Here is a 19,111-nt window from a genome sequence, read left to right as displayed (position 1 = left end):
CTAGGATTTACATCAGCTAGGACCTGGCCTGTGGAATTAAAATTCTGCCAGATATATAGAATAAATATTCCACTGCAATTCATTTCCAGATTCATGTCTGATAGAAACTTATTTACATGACTATACAACTCAAGCAGTATAGCAAGAGGAAAACTACTACAACACACTCATATATTGGTTTCAGATTCAAAAAGTAGGGTCCCCATGAACTATAAATACCACTGAATTTTTAGCCGTCTGGACAGTTTTTCTTCAAAACTCATTCCAGACACAGATGGGAATGCTGTTTCTAACTACTAAAGGTCAACTCTGAATACTGAGACTGTAGAACAATTGACATTGTTAGCAGGAAACAGGGAGATCTTTCATCCAATGCACATTACAGCTGCTGCAGATGCTAGTGTAGCTTCCATCTGTGATGGTGATGAATGGTGTACAAGTGAGTTATTGCTGAGATACTGCAACACAGAAAGAAGGAATCTTCCAAACGAGAGAATTGACTTTATCGGGAGACCAGGTAGGAAATTCAATTTTTTTCAGTTGCATGTCTGTTTTTCTTCCCTCTAAAAAAAAGGGCAATTTACACTTAGTAGATTCTCCCCTCTAGCCACTCATTTAGGCTGAATATTTTCAATGGAAGGAATTATGATTTAGGAAGCGGCATAGGAAGTAGTGCGATTTTACCTGCTCTATGAGTTTAGTGGCCTGGTTACATTTCACTCACACGTACATTATTTAGGGAAGGTGTCGATTCCAATAATCTATAGATGTTTAAGGAAATCAACTTTAGAAAGCAATGGGAAAAAACACTGACATATGTGATCAACTATATGAGGCATTTCTATCAAGGATATTGATCAACAAAGGCATGATGCTACAAGGTACTGAATACCTTCTATGAGGTGCTGTGCATATTTAACTGGTTACAAGTGGGAACTGAGGGTATGCGGTAGCTCACTGAATCATGCCCCAAATCACAATCATTCTTTACATTCAATACTTATGCCCTCTGCCCTTCCTCTCACCTGCTTCCTGCCAATCTGCCACACTGCAGTTTTAACAATTTATTAAGTTCCCTCTTCTTGATACACCCTTCCCTGGCATCAATTATGCCTGGAATCCTACCCCTGTAGCCTTCTAGTTTCAAGATCCAGCATTGTTGTATTATTTATTTCTGCCCTACGTTCTTCTAGCCTTTCCACCTCCTCTCCCCGTCACTGATTTGAATTTCTCACTCTCTAGGCCACAAGCTGATTGTCTGCAATTATTTTAAAAGTGTTTGGGTTTACCAAGCTAACCCATCTCTTTTACTGAGTTGTATTTCTTATGTTCTTATTAAAGTATATTTATAATTTGTTTAGTTGCAGGAAATTTTGCAGTGTCATGAAAGTACAGGTTTTGATTCAAGAAGTTAAAGCTTTATAACAGTTAAAAAAACTATCTACATCATATCTGCAGGTGCAAAGTAAATATCATTAGGTCAAACACATAAGTTCTCAAGCAGCATTTTTCTTCCTTAGTCTCTGTACATTTTGGTTATTAATGGAAACATTTATCGGTGTTTGTGTATGGTTACGTTTACCTGTACTTCCACTTATCAATCCTTCCAAGCCACCAGGGCTTCTGCACTCAGGTAGAGTAGAGTTATTACCAACATCAGAAGCACCAAAGGATTGAGTTGCACCACAAACTGAACTGGCTTTCTGGGAAAAGGGGAAGGTATGTGGCTACCTTTGGTTGCTGTTTCCTTGGGTTTTATATAAAGTGGAATTGAGCTCAACTTGAGAACTGACCCATTGAGCTTGATCCAATACCACTGAAGAAGCCTTTCCACTGATTTAAGTGGACATCAGATCAGATCTGTTGATTTCATTAGGAGTGCAGCACTTGTCAGGATACATTAAGATAGAGAATGTTAAAGGATTCTGTTTTATATTTCCGTATCCATTAGTGGGGAAGTATAAGTTTGACAGAAGGCATTTTCTAGTCCATGGACAGAGAACTCAGTAAAAATGTTTTTAAAATTCATTTGCATACTGATCATATATTTTCCAAGTTTCTCATTCTTGCAATTTCATGGAAGCAAGAAAAATTCACCAGCCATGCTTTTAATCATCACAAATAATTCAATTGGTAAAGGTAAGGATCTAGTTCTTACTTTCCTTATTCTTCTTCTGCTTAATTCCTACACAAAATTCTAACTCTTTGGGTACGTCTAGACTACAGGGTTTTGTCGACAGAAGTTTTGTCGACAGATACTGTCGACAAAGCTTCTGTCGACAAAGAGCATCTACACTACATTCAGTTCTGTCGACAAAGCAAGTTGCTTTGTCGACATGGCAGTGTAAACGCAAGGACAGTTTACATGCAATAACACCTTCTGTCGACAGAACTCTGTCAACAGAAGGCGTTATGCCTCGTAAAATGAGGTTTACCAGCGTCGACAAAACTGCTGAGTTCTGTCGACATTATGTCGACAGAACTCAGTGGTAGTGTAGACGCAGGTATAGTTTTGTCGACAAAAGTCCACTTTTGTCGACAAAACTCTAGTCTAGACATACCCTTAGTGACAGACTTGTTTCTACATGACCAATTTTGATGTCACAAAGAGGTGTAGGAAATAAAAATAGGGATTAAGAAGTAAGTATAGATGAAACCCTACACAGAGTTCCTGTTTAAAATGACTTTTTTTAATCATGAAGACTATAGGGAAGAGAAACCTAAATATAGTTCACCTACTATGACATAAGAGTAACATTCTTACTATGGGCCATGTTTCTGAGTGTTTATATAAATGGTCAGTGGCTTTTTTTTTTTAAGAACTAGAATATGGAGTTACCACAAACCCTGCCTTAGAATAAGGGGCAGCACATGTTTTAAAAATCACACTTTGGTCAATAGTTAATCCCTCAACTTTCATCATTACTCCAGTGAGATGTAATATGTCAATTCTTTCTCTTGTGCAAGTTGCTTCTCCTTCCTTGTTCTCTTAGCCCTGCTGACCAAAACACCATTCTGTGGAGTCTCCCTGTCTGCCCCTCCCTATCTGTTGCCCCTACCACACAGATGAGCAATGAGGCACCACCTTGAACAGTAACCATAACTGATACATCTCTGTCATAGTTCTCAGGCCTCTGACCAGTCAGGTGCTCAGAAGTTATTAGAATGCCTCCATCTGCCTAAGTAGGAGCACCAGTGTCACAACGTATTTCATTGTATTAGAGGGTCTTTTTGGTTTGATGAGCATGGGCCTTTTGGCTCCCACTCTCTATTCAGCTACTAAGTTCTTATTCCATCCTTGACATGAATGATAGGACTGGAAGGGCAAGACCAGCCTTGCCCACTAATGTTCTTTAACCCCTTCATTACTGGTATAGGATTTATATATCACATCATAGGCTGTTTATACACCTCTATACTCCCTTTTGTTAGTTTCCAGCCTCTCCTCTTTAGATGCCTATTGAAATAAAGGACATCTCTGCTCACTACTCCATGGTATATTCTGAAAAAAAGGCCAGAGAAGTACATATCAGGTGCTAAAAGATGGATACATACAGCAATAATTATTTTCATCTAAGGAACTCAAAACACTTTAGAATCAGCTGGCCAATGGTGTAAATTAGTACAACTCCAAAGTCGGCACAGAATGAAACACAATAAAGTAAATCTTGAAACCTCCCAGTGAAATATTGGGAAATGGGGCACAGAGGCAAAGGGCACTTTCTAAACTTGTTTTTTAGACCTTAGATTACTCTTGCATCTTCCAGTTACCCTTTCACATAAGGCATGTCATAGGCACAAAAGAATTTAACTTACTCATCAGCACTCCTGGAAATGATATTGACCCAGTTCTGAAGTGATATATTTATACGAATTACTTTTCTGGGTTGTCCTGGTGATTAGACATTTATTGACGAGTCAAATATTCAGCCACTGGATAGATTTTAAAGAGTTTTGTAATCTACTTTTTGTGTTTAAAAACAGGGTCTAACTTTCCAACCAGACAAACATGGCACAGTTATTTGTATAGTTGTCATATTTTATTACGCGGAGAATCTTCCTGTTCTATTATGCAAGATGCCAGACCTTCATAGTAAGTGTGGCCTTAAGGAACATGAAGAAATTCCAAATGAAGAAAAAATGAAAATGAATGCTCATGGTGGTCACGGTAAGACCTTCAAAGGGCAAAAATCCCCATGCAAAACCAACAGTGTGGTACAATCAGTGATCTTATTTCAGAGTCATTCCTCACTGCTACACTGTTATATTAGCCACTAGAAATTTCCATTTAATTAAAAATGTTATTTCCCCATTGAAACTTCTCTATGATATCAACACAATAGAAATAATAAGGCAAATTTTGAAGTATTGTATTAATTTTATTATTATTAAATATAATTTCTTTTTGTTTTCTTTTGTTTTAAGAAAAACAAAAAAGAACACTTTTTTCTGCTGACATAAGTTGCAGTTAGCAATACTACATTGTCCTACAATTGCAACAAGAAAAAAAAAACCCAGAGCCACTAAGAAGCCATTCTTAGTCTTTCCCATCCCTGACAGATCTCTCAGATGAGTTAGCAATATGTCCCCACCAACAGTACCAATAGGCCACTAGCAGAGCTATTAAAGTAAATAGGAAGCTTTGATTTTTGACCCAAATAGTGACTTTTTAAAAACTGAAACCAAATTTGAGACTGTGAAACTGGTCAGTATGCAGAAATTAGGAATGAAGATTAAGATGAAGCTACCCAATGATGGCCTGTCCAATAACTTTCCACAGAAAGAGAAAGTTCACAATGGGTGGCTGTTAATAGTAATTAACATTAAGCAAATAGCTTAACCCCTATTTGCTTGGGAGCAGCCTCTTCCAGAGGGAGATTTAATACAATGGCCACCACTTACCTCTGTTTCTCTTCACCACGGTGCCTTTAAGAATACACTCAGTTTCCAGTTGCCCTGTCAGCCTAAAGTTCTTTAATTCATATTTCAGCAGCAAGGCAGTAAAAGATTTAGTTTATATAAATATATAATCTAATAGTTGATGTATATACTATTTTCACAGCTAATAAGTTAATAACCTAGTGAAGTAGCTAACATAATTGAATACAAACATAATAGATGTTGAACCTCCTTAGCCAACATCCTTGGGACCTGAGGCTCTGCTTCTCCATGGGTGCCAGGTCTTTCCTGTACTGGCCTCCAAAGGCACCACAGATCCCCTGCTCCAGCTGCTGGCCCCTGTAGCTTCCCTGCTTCTGTCACCGGGGTACCGGGCTCAACTGCTTCACGTGCTGGGGCACCACAGCACTGCTGCTCCAAAGTACTACCACTCACTGCTCTGGCTGTCAGGGATTCTGCACTCAGGCCACCAGGGTCCCATTCTTTTCTCATCTGTCAATACTATTTGGGTACGACTACACAGCAGCGTTATGTTGAAGTAACAATGAGAGCAGCAATTCCATCATTTCAAAATAAATTTGAAATAATGGATGGCTTATTTTGAAATCTGTAAAACTCATTGCATGAGGAATTATGCCTCTTTGAAATAGGTATTTCGAAATAGTGGTAGTGTGGGCGCGACACTGCTGCTACTTCGAAATAACTACAGGCAGTCCCCGGGTTACATGGATCCGACTTACATCAGATCCCTACTTACAAACGGGGTGAGGCAACCCCACACTAGCTGCTTTCCCCCAGCAGACCAGGGAGACGCAAAGCTAGCGCCCCCCCCCCCCCAGCAGACCAGGGAGACGCGGAGTGGCTTTTCTCAGCAGACACCTCAGCTTGAGAATAAAGGACTGAGGGAAGTGAGGTGTGGGAGAATAAAACTGAGCTCTGGAGAAATGTTTGGCTAGAGTTTCCCCTACAATATGTACCAGTTCCGACTTACATACAAATTCAACTTAAGAACAAACCTACAGTCCCTATCTTGTACGTAACCCAGGGACTGCCTGTATTCCCCCAGGCCATTGAAAGTAATGACTTCCCAGTGCTTCCTGAAGCTCTAAATCGAGATTTCACAACCACATTGGGGGAGACTGCCTCGGACTAATTATGAGGCTTTCCTGTAGTGTGGAAATGCTATTTTGAAATAATAGCTTATTTTGAAATAAACATTTGTGTAGATGTACCCCTAGTCTCAAACCACAGGTTTTTCCCTGTGAATGCTTCAGCTCCAAAACACACATAGGATTGGCAATGATGCTGGACCAGGCATGTTGTCAGATGAGGAAAGTCCAGTTACAACCTGTAATCATACTGATTAATTAATAACTTAGGCTGCTTGGAATGAAAACATTGTGTAATTTAATTATTATATCCTGCAAAAAGCCACAGGAAATGCACTGAAAGCCATTTGAAGTTTGTAAGCTGTAGTCTGTGTCACTGGTCCACAGTCACTAGGCCGTTCACTAGAATTACTAGATAGGAATTACTAGTGAACTAGTGAATTAGTTAGTAATTATTAACTAGTTGCTAGTTAGTAATTCTAGTGAACAGCTTATTGGTTCTAGACCAGAATTATTAATTTCTAGAGGGTTGGATCTCAGAGAAATGTAGGGGATACTTCTTGTATCGATGACAGCAGTGATCTAAAAACATAGAAAGTCTCTCTCTACTTTGTAATCAGTCAAATTTGAAATGAGGGTAAATTTTTGCCACTAGTGCAGTAGTCTCTTTTCTTTCCTCTTCTTTTGTCACAGATTTTTTTTTTTTTTTAACCAATGGATGAGGGTCATTTTCAGCGTCTGTGACATTTAGGGGACACTGCATCAATGTCTGAAGACAAAAATACATATCTATTTTAAAAGTGAGAATTTGGCCCTTATACACCTCCAGCGCCTCTTCAGTTTTAGCCCAGAACTTTGGGTGATGAATTAAAAGTCGTGATGGTTGTTCTCAAAGCAGTCATTGAATTTTCTGTAAAAGATGATGTAAGCTCTGTGAATAAAGACAGCTTCCCCACTTATCACTCCTGATTAGCCATTCATTGACTTATAAACAGCTACTCCCTCCCTCTTTCTCCCTCGCCCCACTTTCTGTTCTAAATCTGTTTTGTCACTTTAATAATGTGTTCACTTTTTTATTGTATTCCTTTGGTATATATGGTCATGCCATTTCTCTTTCAGAATATGATCTGAGGAAGTGTGTTTGGCCTACGAAAGACTATTAAACCATCTTGTTAGTCTTTAAAGTGCTACATAGTTTTTCCTTTTATTTCCTTTCAATGAGCACAGTCAAAAAAGTTTTCCCTTCCCTTGATTAAGATTCTATTTGAAAATTTGGCTCATTTGTTTAAAAGCTTAAGCACTTGATGTACCATAGAATAAGTGATAGTACTCAGAGGTATTACAGAAACAAAACAGCAGGCAGGGGAAGACAGAGTGTGCAGGACTGAGTGTCAATACAGTTTTATGTGCATGAAATGTGTGGTGATCTTTATTAGAATGGCACAAGGAACATCAGGTTGCAGTAAAATAATCTTGATGACACGGTTTGAAAATTGTAGGCCATTTATTTCTGATTCCCAAGGTTTTGCAGTATACTCATAGGGAACTTAAATTAATTACTCTAATTTCTGATTTTACAAGTATAAAAGAAAAGATGGACAGGAAATAAAATATGCTAAAGAAATATAAATGTGGCAGATAATTATTATATAGGAGCTGTTTGCCCTAATACTGTAGAATACAATGCAAATTTTCTGAATCCTGAATCTGATGGCAGTATGGGTGATTCAGCCTCTTTCTGGGTAATGTTTACATACAAAAATAAAAAATAATGAAGAACAATTGCTTAGTTTATTGCATATTATGATACAAATACTAACTTTATGAACACTAAAAATACCCAATCTAAATTGGATGGCATAGATTGGACACTCTGCTTAGTGTAATGCATATTTTTAACAATGAAGCAATAAAAAAGTTAGAAAAATGTTTTAAATATAACCTTTATAATGAGAACTTTATGAGGAAGTCTCTCTCTTGCCTATAAATTCTTTCTGAACATTTGCTTTGTGCATACCGTATCCTATGTTCAAGGACCCCAAGAAGAGAAATAAAATTTAAAAATATAAGTAGAAAAATTTAGGACAAAAATTAGTCTGTCTGCCTCAGGGCAAATGAGAAGGCAAATCAGACCATGGCCAAATGGTACAATTTTGGCTTGCAACTCTTTAGGATGTGCTCAAATTGCACAGTGTTTGGTATTATTTTAAAAATGTATGTTGGGGGATGGGAGGGAAAGAGAGAGAAAGAGAGAGGGAAAGAGAGAGAGAGATGAGATCTGAATTTAGAAGCAAATCCATCTTTTATTTTAAACCAATTGAATCAGGTTCAGTGTTTCCAAAGGACTTTTAGTTACAATTTGCAAACAATTATTTCTCTGAGGGCAGGACTGACTAGTTAAGAAAGGTAAATATTTAATCATAGAACAGTGCAATGTACTTACAGGACTTAAATCTAGTTTGATTGGTGGGACAGTTTTGAACGAGGAAAATCTCTCTCTTTAACTTGTTACACTGGTTACATTTAATTTACTTTGCTTTAAGTTCACACTATGGTAAAACAAAATACAGTAACAACATGCTATGCTTCATACTTAATGTCATTTTGTTCATTGCCAGTTTTCCTTTACACTTTACTATAGGAAAAATCTTGAAATTACACTGTACAACATGTCAAGAGATGTATACCCATGACATGTAAGCAAAAGAGTACAAAACAACCAACTTCCATAGATAATACTCCCATATTTTAGATCATTATTTCCATTCAGTAAAAAGGTAGACTTTGTTTACTAGTTTGTTTTGACATTTGAGTTCAGCCATCATTATGGCAGAGCAGTAACCCATTAGGTCATTTACATCATGCACATGGGTGTCTGAGTAATACAACATTCAAAGGGTAATTGAGAACAGAATAGTGATTGTATCCCATCAAACCAAGCTTTATAATCAAGAAAATAATACTTGGAATGTAGTAATAGGGCATGTAGATAGAATGTCTGATTGGCTGATATTTACACCAGGAATTTGGATTTAAATTCGACAAGAACACTTGAGAGAAAAAAATGAAAAGAAAAAAGATTTTTCAAAAAGAATTGTATTTACAGATACATTTATTCAAAACTAGGCTCATTTTAGTCTGTAAAAATTGATGGTAGAAGACTGAAGTCTAAAGCTCTGGCAGTTCAGTTGTGGGAGAGCATCAGCAGTTAGCACTGCAATTATCTGTATATCGTCAACTAGCAAATAACATATTTATTAATTCATTTATTTATTTATCCAATTACATTTAAGTTAGTGATGTTAAAACCATAAAACAGTTAAATGATAAGTACTTAACTAGTTAACCATGTCATCATAAGGCTTGCCACCCAGCCTGCTACCTGGCTCCATCACAGGCGTGGGTTCCTGCTGGGGATGTAACCAGCTAGACTGCTAACTGTTTAACTGATAAATGACTGCTTATCGGTTAATGGCCTGGGTTAACAACAACAACCCCTCCCCACCTGCTTTGCATTTAAAGTTCAGACTGGCAGGCTGTCTCAGTCCCAGCCCACTGGTCTGAGTTTTCAATAAAGAGCATGAAGAGGAGCCATCTGCCACCCCATCCTGCTGCCTCTGTGGGATGCTAGAGCAGCCTATGTCTGCTGGGAGCTCACGCCCCTTGTGGATGGGGGGTGCTGCAACCCTGCACTGCTGGTAGGGGCTCCCCTGAATGGTCTTCATTGAAAACTCTGACCGGTAGGCTGGGACTGCTGGTCTAAGTTTTAAATGCAGAGCACAGGGGAGAGAGGCGGCTTGTTGCAGTTAACCGGGACCCGTAACCATTAAGCAATTATGTATGGGTTAAATGGTTATCCAGCTAGCTGTTAACATCCCTATTTAAGACCACTCATTAAACTTTTTGAAAAGACACAAATTCAACCTTCGGTTGTCTCCATTCTTTCCTGATGACCATTAAAACAGACAATCTTAGCAGTGTGTCTGGAATAGCAAAAAATTGGGTCTATTTCTAACCTTGTGGGAGATGGAGGCCATTATAGGGAATGTTTTTCAAGCAGCTCGCTCACTTCTGTAGTGAAGAAGAAGCTCCAGAATTTCTGTTCCATGAATAATCAAGTCAAGTTTACAAGTCTAAATTTTACATTGTCATACTATACCACAGCAAACACCGTTAAACAGGTGGTACCTCTCAGATCCAGGACTCTCTAATCCAGTCACATCTGTGGTCTGTCAGGAACATGGATGTTGCCAGACTGGAGAGTCAATGGACCAGAGAACCCTGGCAGCTGAAGCGTGGGCTGTCTGGGAAACTGGCGGCAGAAGGGCCATTGGCTGGGGGTCTGTCCAGGACTGGGAGCAGAGCTGAGACAGCAACTGGGAGGTGGCTGTCAGTCAGGAGAAAAGCTAGGGGGGCTGCAGCAGAAGGACTGGCAGCTAGAGACCATCTGGGACCAAGAGTGGAATCAAGCCAGAAGCCTAGGGCCAGGGAGCCTTCTTGGGGCCAGCAACAGAGCCAGGACTGCAGACCAGTGCCAGTGAGCCTACCCAAAGCTTACAGCGGAGCTCTAGGACAGGGCCCAGTGAGAGTTGGAAGCAAGGAGGAGAACCTGCCAGGGGGACTGGTAGCCTCCCTGGGAGATTCTAGAGGCTGGCAGTAGAGGAGCTGGAATTGACGTCTCCAGGTCTGACAAATCCCCTTGTTTCAGACTGATTAGGTCCTGAGGATGTTATAGAATCACAGAGATGGAAGAGACCTCAGAAGGTCATCAAGTCCAGCTCCCTGCCCAAGGCAGGACCAATCCCAACTAAAACAACCCAGCCAGTGTTTTGTCAATCCGAGACTTAATCTTTAGGTATAGAGAGCCCACCACCTCCCTAGCTAACCCATTCCAGTACTTCACCACCCTCCTAGTGAAACAGCTTTTCCTAATATCCAACCTAGACCTCTCCCACTGTAACTTGAGACAGCCTGTACCATGAACAGCCTGTCTCCATCCTCTTTGGAACCTCCCTTCTGGAAATTAAAAATCCCCCTCTTTTGCAGACTAAACAAACCCAAATCCCTCAGTTTCTCCTCATAGGTTATGCACTCCAGCCCCCTAATCATTTTGTTCGCCCTCCGCTGGACCCTCTCTAATGCATCCACATCCTTTCTGTAGTGGGGGCCCCAGAACTGGACTTAAGCATCCAAGGGAATCCAGCCCATCAATTCTCTGAGCTAGTCAAAGTCTGCTTCAGGATATGTATTTTGCTGCTCTCCTTTCTTCCTTTGGTCAGGATCCTGAAATCTACCATCTCATGATCACTTCTTCCCAGGTTGTCACCCACCTCTACTTCCCCTACTAGTTCCTCCCTGATTGTGAGCAGCATCCCACCAAGTCTCCATTATTTCAATCAAATCATAGTTCTTTGACTGGAACAGGGCTTCTAGTTCTTCCTGTTTGTTTCCCAGGCTTCTTGTATTTGTGTACAAATACCTTAGATAACCAGTTGATTGCTCTACCTTCTCCATTCGAGTCAGGTGTCCTCCTTTGTTGCTCGTTCCTCCTTGTGTTTGTTCCCAGTATCTGACTTCCTCACTTACCTCAGGGCTTTGGTCACCATCCCCCAAGGAACCTAGTTTAAAGCCCTTTTCACTAGGTTTGCAAGCCTGCCCTCAGGGATGCTCTTTCCTCTCTTGGTTAGGTGGATCCCATCTCTTCCTAACTATCCTTGTTCCCAGAACTGAGTCTCATGGTCAAAGAAACCAAAGCCCTCTCTCCGACACCACCTGTACAACCGCACATTTACTTTCTTAATTCGATGATCCCTACCTGTACCTTTTTCATCAACCAGAATGATGGACGAGAACACCACTTGTGCTTCAAATTCCTTGATCCTTCTTCCCAGTGCTACATAATCTGCTATGACCCACTCAAGGTCATTCTTAGCCATATTGTTAGTTCCTACATGGAGAAACTGGAAGGGGTAGCGATCCAAAGGTTTGATTAGTTTTGAAAGACTCTCGGTCACATCCTGAATGCGAGCTCCTGGTAAGCAGCACACTTCTCAAGATTGCAAGTCTGGACAGTAGATGGATGACTCAGTCCCTCTTAGGAAGGAGTCCCCGACCACCACCACCTATCTTCTGTACCCAACCTGTACCCTTATACACTTAATATTGCCTTCTTCTTTGGATTTCCTTACTAGAACCATTTATATACTTCAATAGCTTTCTATGGTTTGTTTGATGCCTATTCATATGAAAATGGCTCTGCTGGATCCAAGCATTAGAGGTGTATGGAATGTGTTACATACTAAGTGAGGTTTTGTTACCAGACTATTGCAGAGAGCAGAATGTGTGTTGGCAGTTTTTTTTTATTCACAACACCGGCTTTTATCTCAGTCTTATTTTTTATAAAACCAAAGAGGTTCAAAATAAGAAAGAAGAGTCAGAGACTGGTTTGGACAAGATGTTGTTGGAATTCTAATGTCCTCACTATCAATATAGCTGGGAAGTTTCTCAAGAATTATAAATCCATGTGTTTTTAAATAAAATAGCCTATGAAGTAAATCTAAGAGTAAAACTATTGTTATTTTTTTTAGCTATGCAAAACATAAGCAGTAAAAGTAATATTTTTACTTTTTTTAATTTTAACAGGCTGTTCAGGTTATTCAAGAGAATTTAAATAAGTGTTAACAGAAGACTTTGCTCAAATCTCAGACTAGACCTGCATTATTTTGTGGGGTTAGGCTTGCGAAGGAGAGAGTGGAAAACATTTTAATTAAAAATATGCACATATCTCTAAACTTCTTGCATTAGGCCAGTATAATAAAAAGAAAGAGGATTCGATCCAGCAAAGCACTTTCATAAGAATTTAATGCTAAGCACATGGATAGAGCCATTGACTTTCATGGAAATATATATGTGCTTAAAGGTAAATTCATGCTAAAATATCCTGATAGATCAAGGCCACAGCAATGAACACCTAGTAAGTTCATGAATGCAGTGAAAGGGAATTTTTTCTCCCACTGTTCTTGACGACAAAATCAAGGGCATTCTGATATATTTCAGGAAGCTCTGCTATCCAGATCAAATGCTAGGGATGCTAAATAAATAACCATTTAAACATTGGGATGCCTCCTCAAAATAAGCATCCTGAGATTCTCCCATTCTTTTACACAGTGACCATGCTGAGCTGATATGTCTGGTATTGAAATAATGAGTGAAATTCTGACAGACTAGAGAGACAGGCCGACAGTGTTCCCTGCCTTTGTTTGCCACATGGCCCTCTTGATTATAGCTTTGGCCTTTGTCAACAACTTCTTTACGTTAAAGGGCCAAGAAGCCCAGAAGTTTAAGTGAGCATGAAACTCTCACATGAAATACAAACAAATGGCAGTCCAACAATTTGCCTAAAATAATGGGAGACGATTAATATATATTTGTTCTTCTGAGCTGGCTCCAAGTCCCACTGAATTCAACCCTGAAACTCTCGGTACTTAAATGGGAATAGGTCCAGTAAGGGGACTGCATGCACAAAAGAAAGTTCCCAGAATTCTAGTGGCAACACATTTAAAGGTTGCAAAATACTCAACATTCTGGTCAGCTCTAACTGGGATGGAAAAAGCTGTACTTGGAACAGTGGAAAAGAAATTAAAAAAAGGCTGAGCCATGCTCCTTTCCCCCATGGCCTTCTATGAGAGCAGACAAGGAGACATAGAGAGAGCACAAGTGTCCACTTCCTCCGTTCACATACCTCAAGTCCCTCAAGCAGCCAGAGCAGAAGTCACACACAGGGTTTTTTTTTCATTAGCTAGATTTGTTTGCCAATATATCAAGCTCAGATAAAACCTGACAAGTTTTGTCCTCAAGCTATGGTTAGAACAAATCGCACGCTCAGTACATAGTGACAGTGAAATGGGGCAGTGCAAAGCACCTTGTATCAGGATAGTAATATGACTAGCACAGGCAGTTAATCATTATACAACTCTTAACATCTTGACTGATGAAATGTCAGCCAGGACACTTTAGCCTTCCTGCAAATAAATATTTTTAGAACATCAGATGAAGACCAGACTCAGAAGTCTCCCAGTATAACTGGGACGTATGTTTTGTTTAAGGCACCAACTCTCATTTAAACATATGATATAGTCCACAGAATAAGGCACCATCTTTTTAGCAAGAGATATCAGTGGACAACACTAGCGAAAATCTGCCAGAGAGCACCCTACAGATAAAACCAGAGAGCACCCTACCATAAGATCAAACTAAACTGATCACAAATTCTATCACAGGTTAGTGAACATAAGTAATTTTTGAAGTATAAAATGCCCATTCAGCTCAGCATGCATATTTCTGTATGGTTTATCTCATTCCCATGGTTCAACTTCTTATCTTTTCATCATATCCATCAATCTCTTCCTTGTTTAGAAATAATTTGATGCTAGACAACCTCTTGAACTATTTATACTCTTTCCTTTATTCATATGTCCTTGTATCTTTGTTATGGACTTATTAGCTTTGTATGAACCAATTTTGTTCCAGTTCTTTGTTTGCTGCTGGTGTATAATATTAAGAAATGCTCCCTGCTTGCTGAATCTTTCACCAATGTATATCAATTTTGTCAGGGCCGTTCATAAATTGGAAAATGAGATTTGTGATCTGAGGACATGTCTTTAGACTTGCTAATAGAGCTCATGTGTTCTCTTCAAACAATACCTAACATAGTAATATTGCAAAGTGGGTTTTTTTCCCTCATCTATATCCACATGGACACACAATTCACACTGTTAAAAATCTTTCTAACCGATAAGAAGATTATCAATAAGCCCAAATCATGTTCTACTGGTGCTTGATATTGAGGGGTATTGATATAATTTCAGAAACACACAGGTTTAGACTTTCTGCTCCCACTATCTGCCAACTTTTCATTTCAACTGGAGGCAGCAAAGAGGGATGATAACAGGAAAACCGTTACAGTTCCTAGATTCTCTGCCTGGTTCTGTGCCAGCACTTGTCTCTGTAGACTTGGAGCTGCCTAGGTGCTGTCCTAGGCTGTGCTAGTTGGGAGTAGTCCACATCTGACCCTCACCAGTAGTACACTTTGCTTATATCTCCTTTATCCTGGGGTTGCAATGAAGGGCAATGTTGGTGCTGGTTGCATGCTGACAGAGCACTACTGTGTGCAAAGGGAATCCCCATTTCGGGAGATACAGCAGTTTTCTGTTCTCTGTGCACCAACCTTGTGATAAAAGAGAGAGTGGTGAGGGCAAGAGAATATGCACAATATACAGTAAATTAAATATGATCATAGGTATATTTCAGAGCACATTAATTTTTTCATGTAAGACTGCCCCTGTAAACACTTACTCGTGCACTTAATTCTTTGATCATGAGCAATCTCATTTTCATTAATCATATGCACACACATTTGCAGGTTTGGGACCTAATGTAGCTTGTTTCTCAAACTCTCAAAGACATTCAAGCTTGGGTTTATTTGGAAAATGGATTTTATTTAATTCAGTTGATTGGTAACAATGGGCTGAGCAGGCTGTATTTGCTGGAAAGATTTTTATTTGTAGCTCTTTGATTTGTACCTGACTTACACAGGCATAGTCTGAAATTTACCTACATTTGGTGGCTTTTTTTGTGAGCTATTAAAATATAGTTGGTCATGACAGTACATTTGCTAGGGTAAAAGATCCTCATCAAAAAAGCCACATTCAAAACAAGCACACACTGCATTGGCAGGTCCATGAAGAAGACCAAGCTTTAAAAGGGTTAGAATAAGAACTACTGGTACAATCTCTCTCTGGGTATGTCTACATTACACAGTTAATTCGAACTAACGGACGTTAGTTTGGATTAACTTTGATAGGCGCTACACTAACGCTCCGCTAGTTCAAACTTAATTTGAACTAACGGAGTGCTTAGTTTGAACAAGGTAAACCTCATTCTACGAGGACTAAGCCTAGTATGAACTTACTAGTTCGAATTAAGGGGTGTGTAGCCCCTTAATTCGAACTAGTGGGAGGCTAGCCCTTCCCAGCTTTCCCTGGTGGCCACTCTGGCCAACACCAGGGAAACTCTATTGCCCCCCTCCCGGCCCCGGACCCCTTAAAGGGGCACGTGCTGGTTACAGTGCCCGTGCCAGGTGCAAGCCTGCCAGCACCCAGCTAGCAGACTCTGCACCTGGTACTACTCGAGCCAGCCACCCGATGCCCCCCAGCCCTCCGCCTCTTCCCAGGACCAGTCTGGCGGCTCCTGGGAGCTTGCCCGGGACCGCAAGAGGCGGGCACCCGCCTGGTCTAGTGCGGACATCGTGGACCTCATCCACGACCTCCGCACTAGGCACAGGAAAGTGACCGGCTAGGGCAGGAGAGCTGCCAGCCTGGCCACCCAGGAGCAGGTGTGCATGAAAATCAAGGTGGTCCACTGAGACCCCCGACCCAGAGCCCTGAGCTTACAATGGCCGTCCTGGGTCAGACCAAAGGTCCATCTAGCCCAGTAGCCTGTCTGCCGACAGTGGCCAACCCTAGGGATCCTGGAGGGGATGGACCAAAGACAGTGACCAAGCCATTTGTCTCATGCCATCCCTCTCCAGCCTTCCACAAACTTTGGGCAGGGACACCACTCCTACCCCCTGGCTAATACCACTCCATGGACCCAACCTCCATGACTTTATCTCACTTCTCTTTAAACTCTGTTCTAGATCTAGCCTTCACAGCCTCCTGCAGCAAGGAGTTCCACAGGTTGTCTCTCTGCTTTGTGAAGAACAACATTCTGTTACTAGTTTGAAGCCTGCTACCCATTGCTTTCCTTTGGTGTCCTCTAGTCCTTATATTATGGGAACTAATGAAGAACTTTTCTGTATGCACCCTCTCCACCCCACTCATGCTTTTAGAGACCTCTATGCTATCCCCCCTCAGTCTCCTCTTTTCTAAACTGAAAAGTCCCAGTCTCTTTAGCCTCTCTTCATATGGGACCTGTTCCAAACCTCTGATCATTTTAGTTGCCCTCCCCTCTCCCACCCTCTCTCTTCCCCTCTCCCACCTGCTTTTCCCAGTGTCCCCGAGCTTTGTTCAATAAAGAGAGTTTCTATTTTTGAGCACACATTTTCTTTATTTTGTACATCAGGAAGGGGGGCTAGGGAAGGGTAAGTGGAAGGAGGTGAGGGAGGAATGGGGTACAAGCCCCCGATGGGGAGGACTGGGCTGGCTCTGAGGGCTTTTGGGGGTGGAAGTTCTCCTGCAGCCCCCCAATTGCCCCCTCTCCCCAGATGGCAGCCTGAGGCAAGTGCAGACGGTCTGATGGCTGAGTGCTGTGATGTGCCCAGTGTGGGCACTCAGGGCACTACATGCCAGGACTGCTTTGCAAGCGGGGAACCCCTGAGAACTGTCTGTCCGGGGTGGGGGTCGGGTCCCTTTAAGCACAGCCCTCGGCTAGCCTGAGACAGCAGCTCCACGCTCTAAGTCCTCCTCTGATGCCCTGCCGGCACTGCTTCCGGCCATCCTTAACCCCGGTTCAGGGTCCACTTAATGTGGACATGCTAGTTCGAATTAGCAAAACGCTAATTCGAACTAGTTTTTTAGTCTGGATCCGTTAGTTCGAATTAGATTAGTTCGAATTAACTAATTCGAACTAAGTTAGTTCAAATTAGCGCTGTAGTGTAGACATACCCTCTCTCTCTCTCTCTCTTTCTTTCTCTCTCCCTCTCCCCCATTTTTGGTGATGGATTGAAGTCAAGTTTGAGGCACACTGGTGAAGTGCTCCAGTGACAGTTTGACTATTGTTATAGTCCTTGGAAGCCCACTGCAGATGGTAAAATTAAACACAGCCTTGAGGTTTGTGCTAAGCCAGCCCTAGGATCAGAGACACATTTTTGCACCTTCTCTTCTGTTGTACAAACCAAGCTGCAACTACTGGCTTGCCTTCACTGTACGTGAGCATATGCTATCCACACTCAAGTTAACTCTTTTTTAATTTGTCTTGCTAAAAAGAAACTGGCCAAAAAACACTCAAGATTCACTGAGTGATTCAATTAGCATACAGAGTAGCTGAGTCCCCATTGTATTACCAGTTGCAGCATCAACAGTACTCATTCTGTTTAACCCACACCTCCTAATAGGTTATCAAGCTCAAGTACCTAAAACTAAAGATATACATGTGGGAAGGGGAGTTGGGTTGGGGACAACACTTGAGTTAACCTAAAGTTAATAACAGGAAAACAGGTGAAGACAAGCTCTAAGAACTGATCTCTGAGGGGTGCGTCCACACTGCAGCGCTAGCTCAGAATAAGTTATGTCATTTGAGCTCCACAAATTGCATACCTGATTTTGAGCTTATTTTGAAATAGTCTATTTTGAAATTTGGCACTGTGGGGACATCACAGTGCCAAATTTCAAATTAGACCACTATTCTGACAAGTCCCTTAATCTTCCTGGAACAAGGTTTACTGGGATGTTGGAATAGCAAGCCTGTTATTTGGATTGCATTTTGAAATAACAGGAGTGCTGTCAAGACATGGAAAACACTATTTCAGGATACTGGAAGTATCCCAAAATAGCACCGCAATGTAGTCATACCTTTATTGTGACGTTTTTGAGGGTCTAGAAGACTCTAGAGAGAAGTGAGCAAAATAAAACTGTAATGGATGTGAAAACTACACCCCATTTGAAAAAAAAAGGTTTTTTTGTCTCTTTAGTTGTGTTATTACAGAAAAGAAGCATTTTTGCCACAGTCTCTTAACCCAGTCTATCTTTCTGGTTTTGCTATTTGTATTGGCAATTCTGTAAGCTCAATGGAACAACTAAGATAAAAAGTTGCATAACAGTTTAGAATATCTATAGTTCATCTTTATTTTGGGGATATAAATCCTCTGTCTGTACAGTCTGTTTTGGATTAAGACTCTGATTGTAAGAAAACATTGAGCCTTCCCTTTCTAGAGTTAAAAAATGGGGAACATCTGAACCAGTATGTTAGAACACATCAGATCTTTAACAGGTCTATTGTACAAGAGTAACCTGTGCAGGGAGCAGAAAAGAAGGGGCAAAAAGAGTCAGTGGTGTATGTGACATCAGAAAAGAGTTAGGCAGTTCTCAAGAATGGGCTGGAATCTG

The 19,111-nt window shown here is 40.8% G+C and overlaps 1 protein-coding gene across 2 annotated transcripts in view; it reads left to right on the top strand.

The window, feature by feature from the left end:
• The first annotated feature begins 242 nt into the window (after positions 1–242).
• The window catches only part of CDH19 (cadherin 19), a 169,316-nt gene continuing 150,447 nt past the window's right edge, over positions 243–19,111 (top strand). For both annotated transcript variants that reach the window (XM_075921031.2, XM_075921029.2), the window contains exon 1: positions 243–517. The gene's annotated coding sequence lies outside the window, so the exon portion shown is untranslated. The remainder of the gene's footprint in view (positions 518–19,111) is intronic.

The sequence above is a fragment of the Pelodiscus sinensis genome, chromosome 2 (genome assembly GCF_052426305.1).
Source record: "Pelodiscus sinensis isolate ZL-2025 chromosome 2, ASM5242630v1, whole genome shotgun sequence".
Lineage (NCBI taxonomy): Eukaryota > Metazoa > Chordata > Testudines > Trionychidae > Pelodiscus > Pelodiscus sinensis.
Note: the sequence above shows the minus strand (reverse complement) of the source record. Positions and strands in the feature narration are given on the sequence as shown.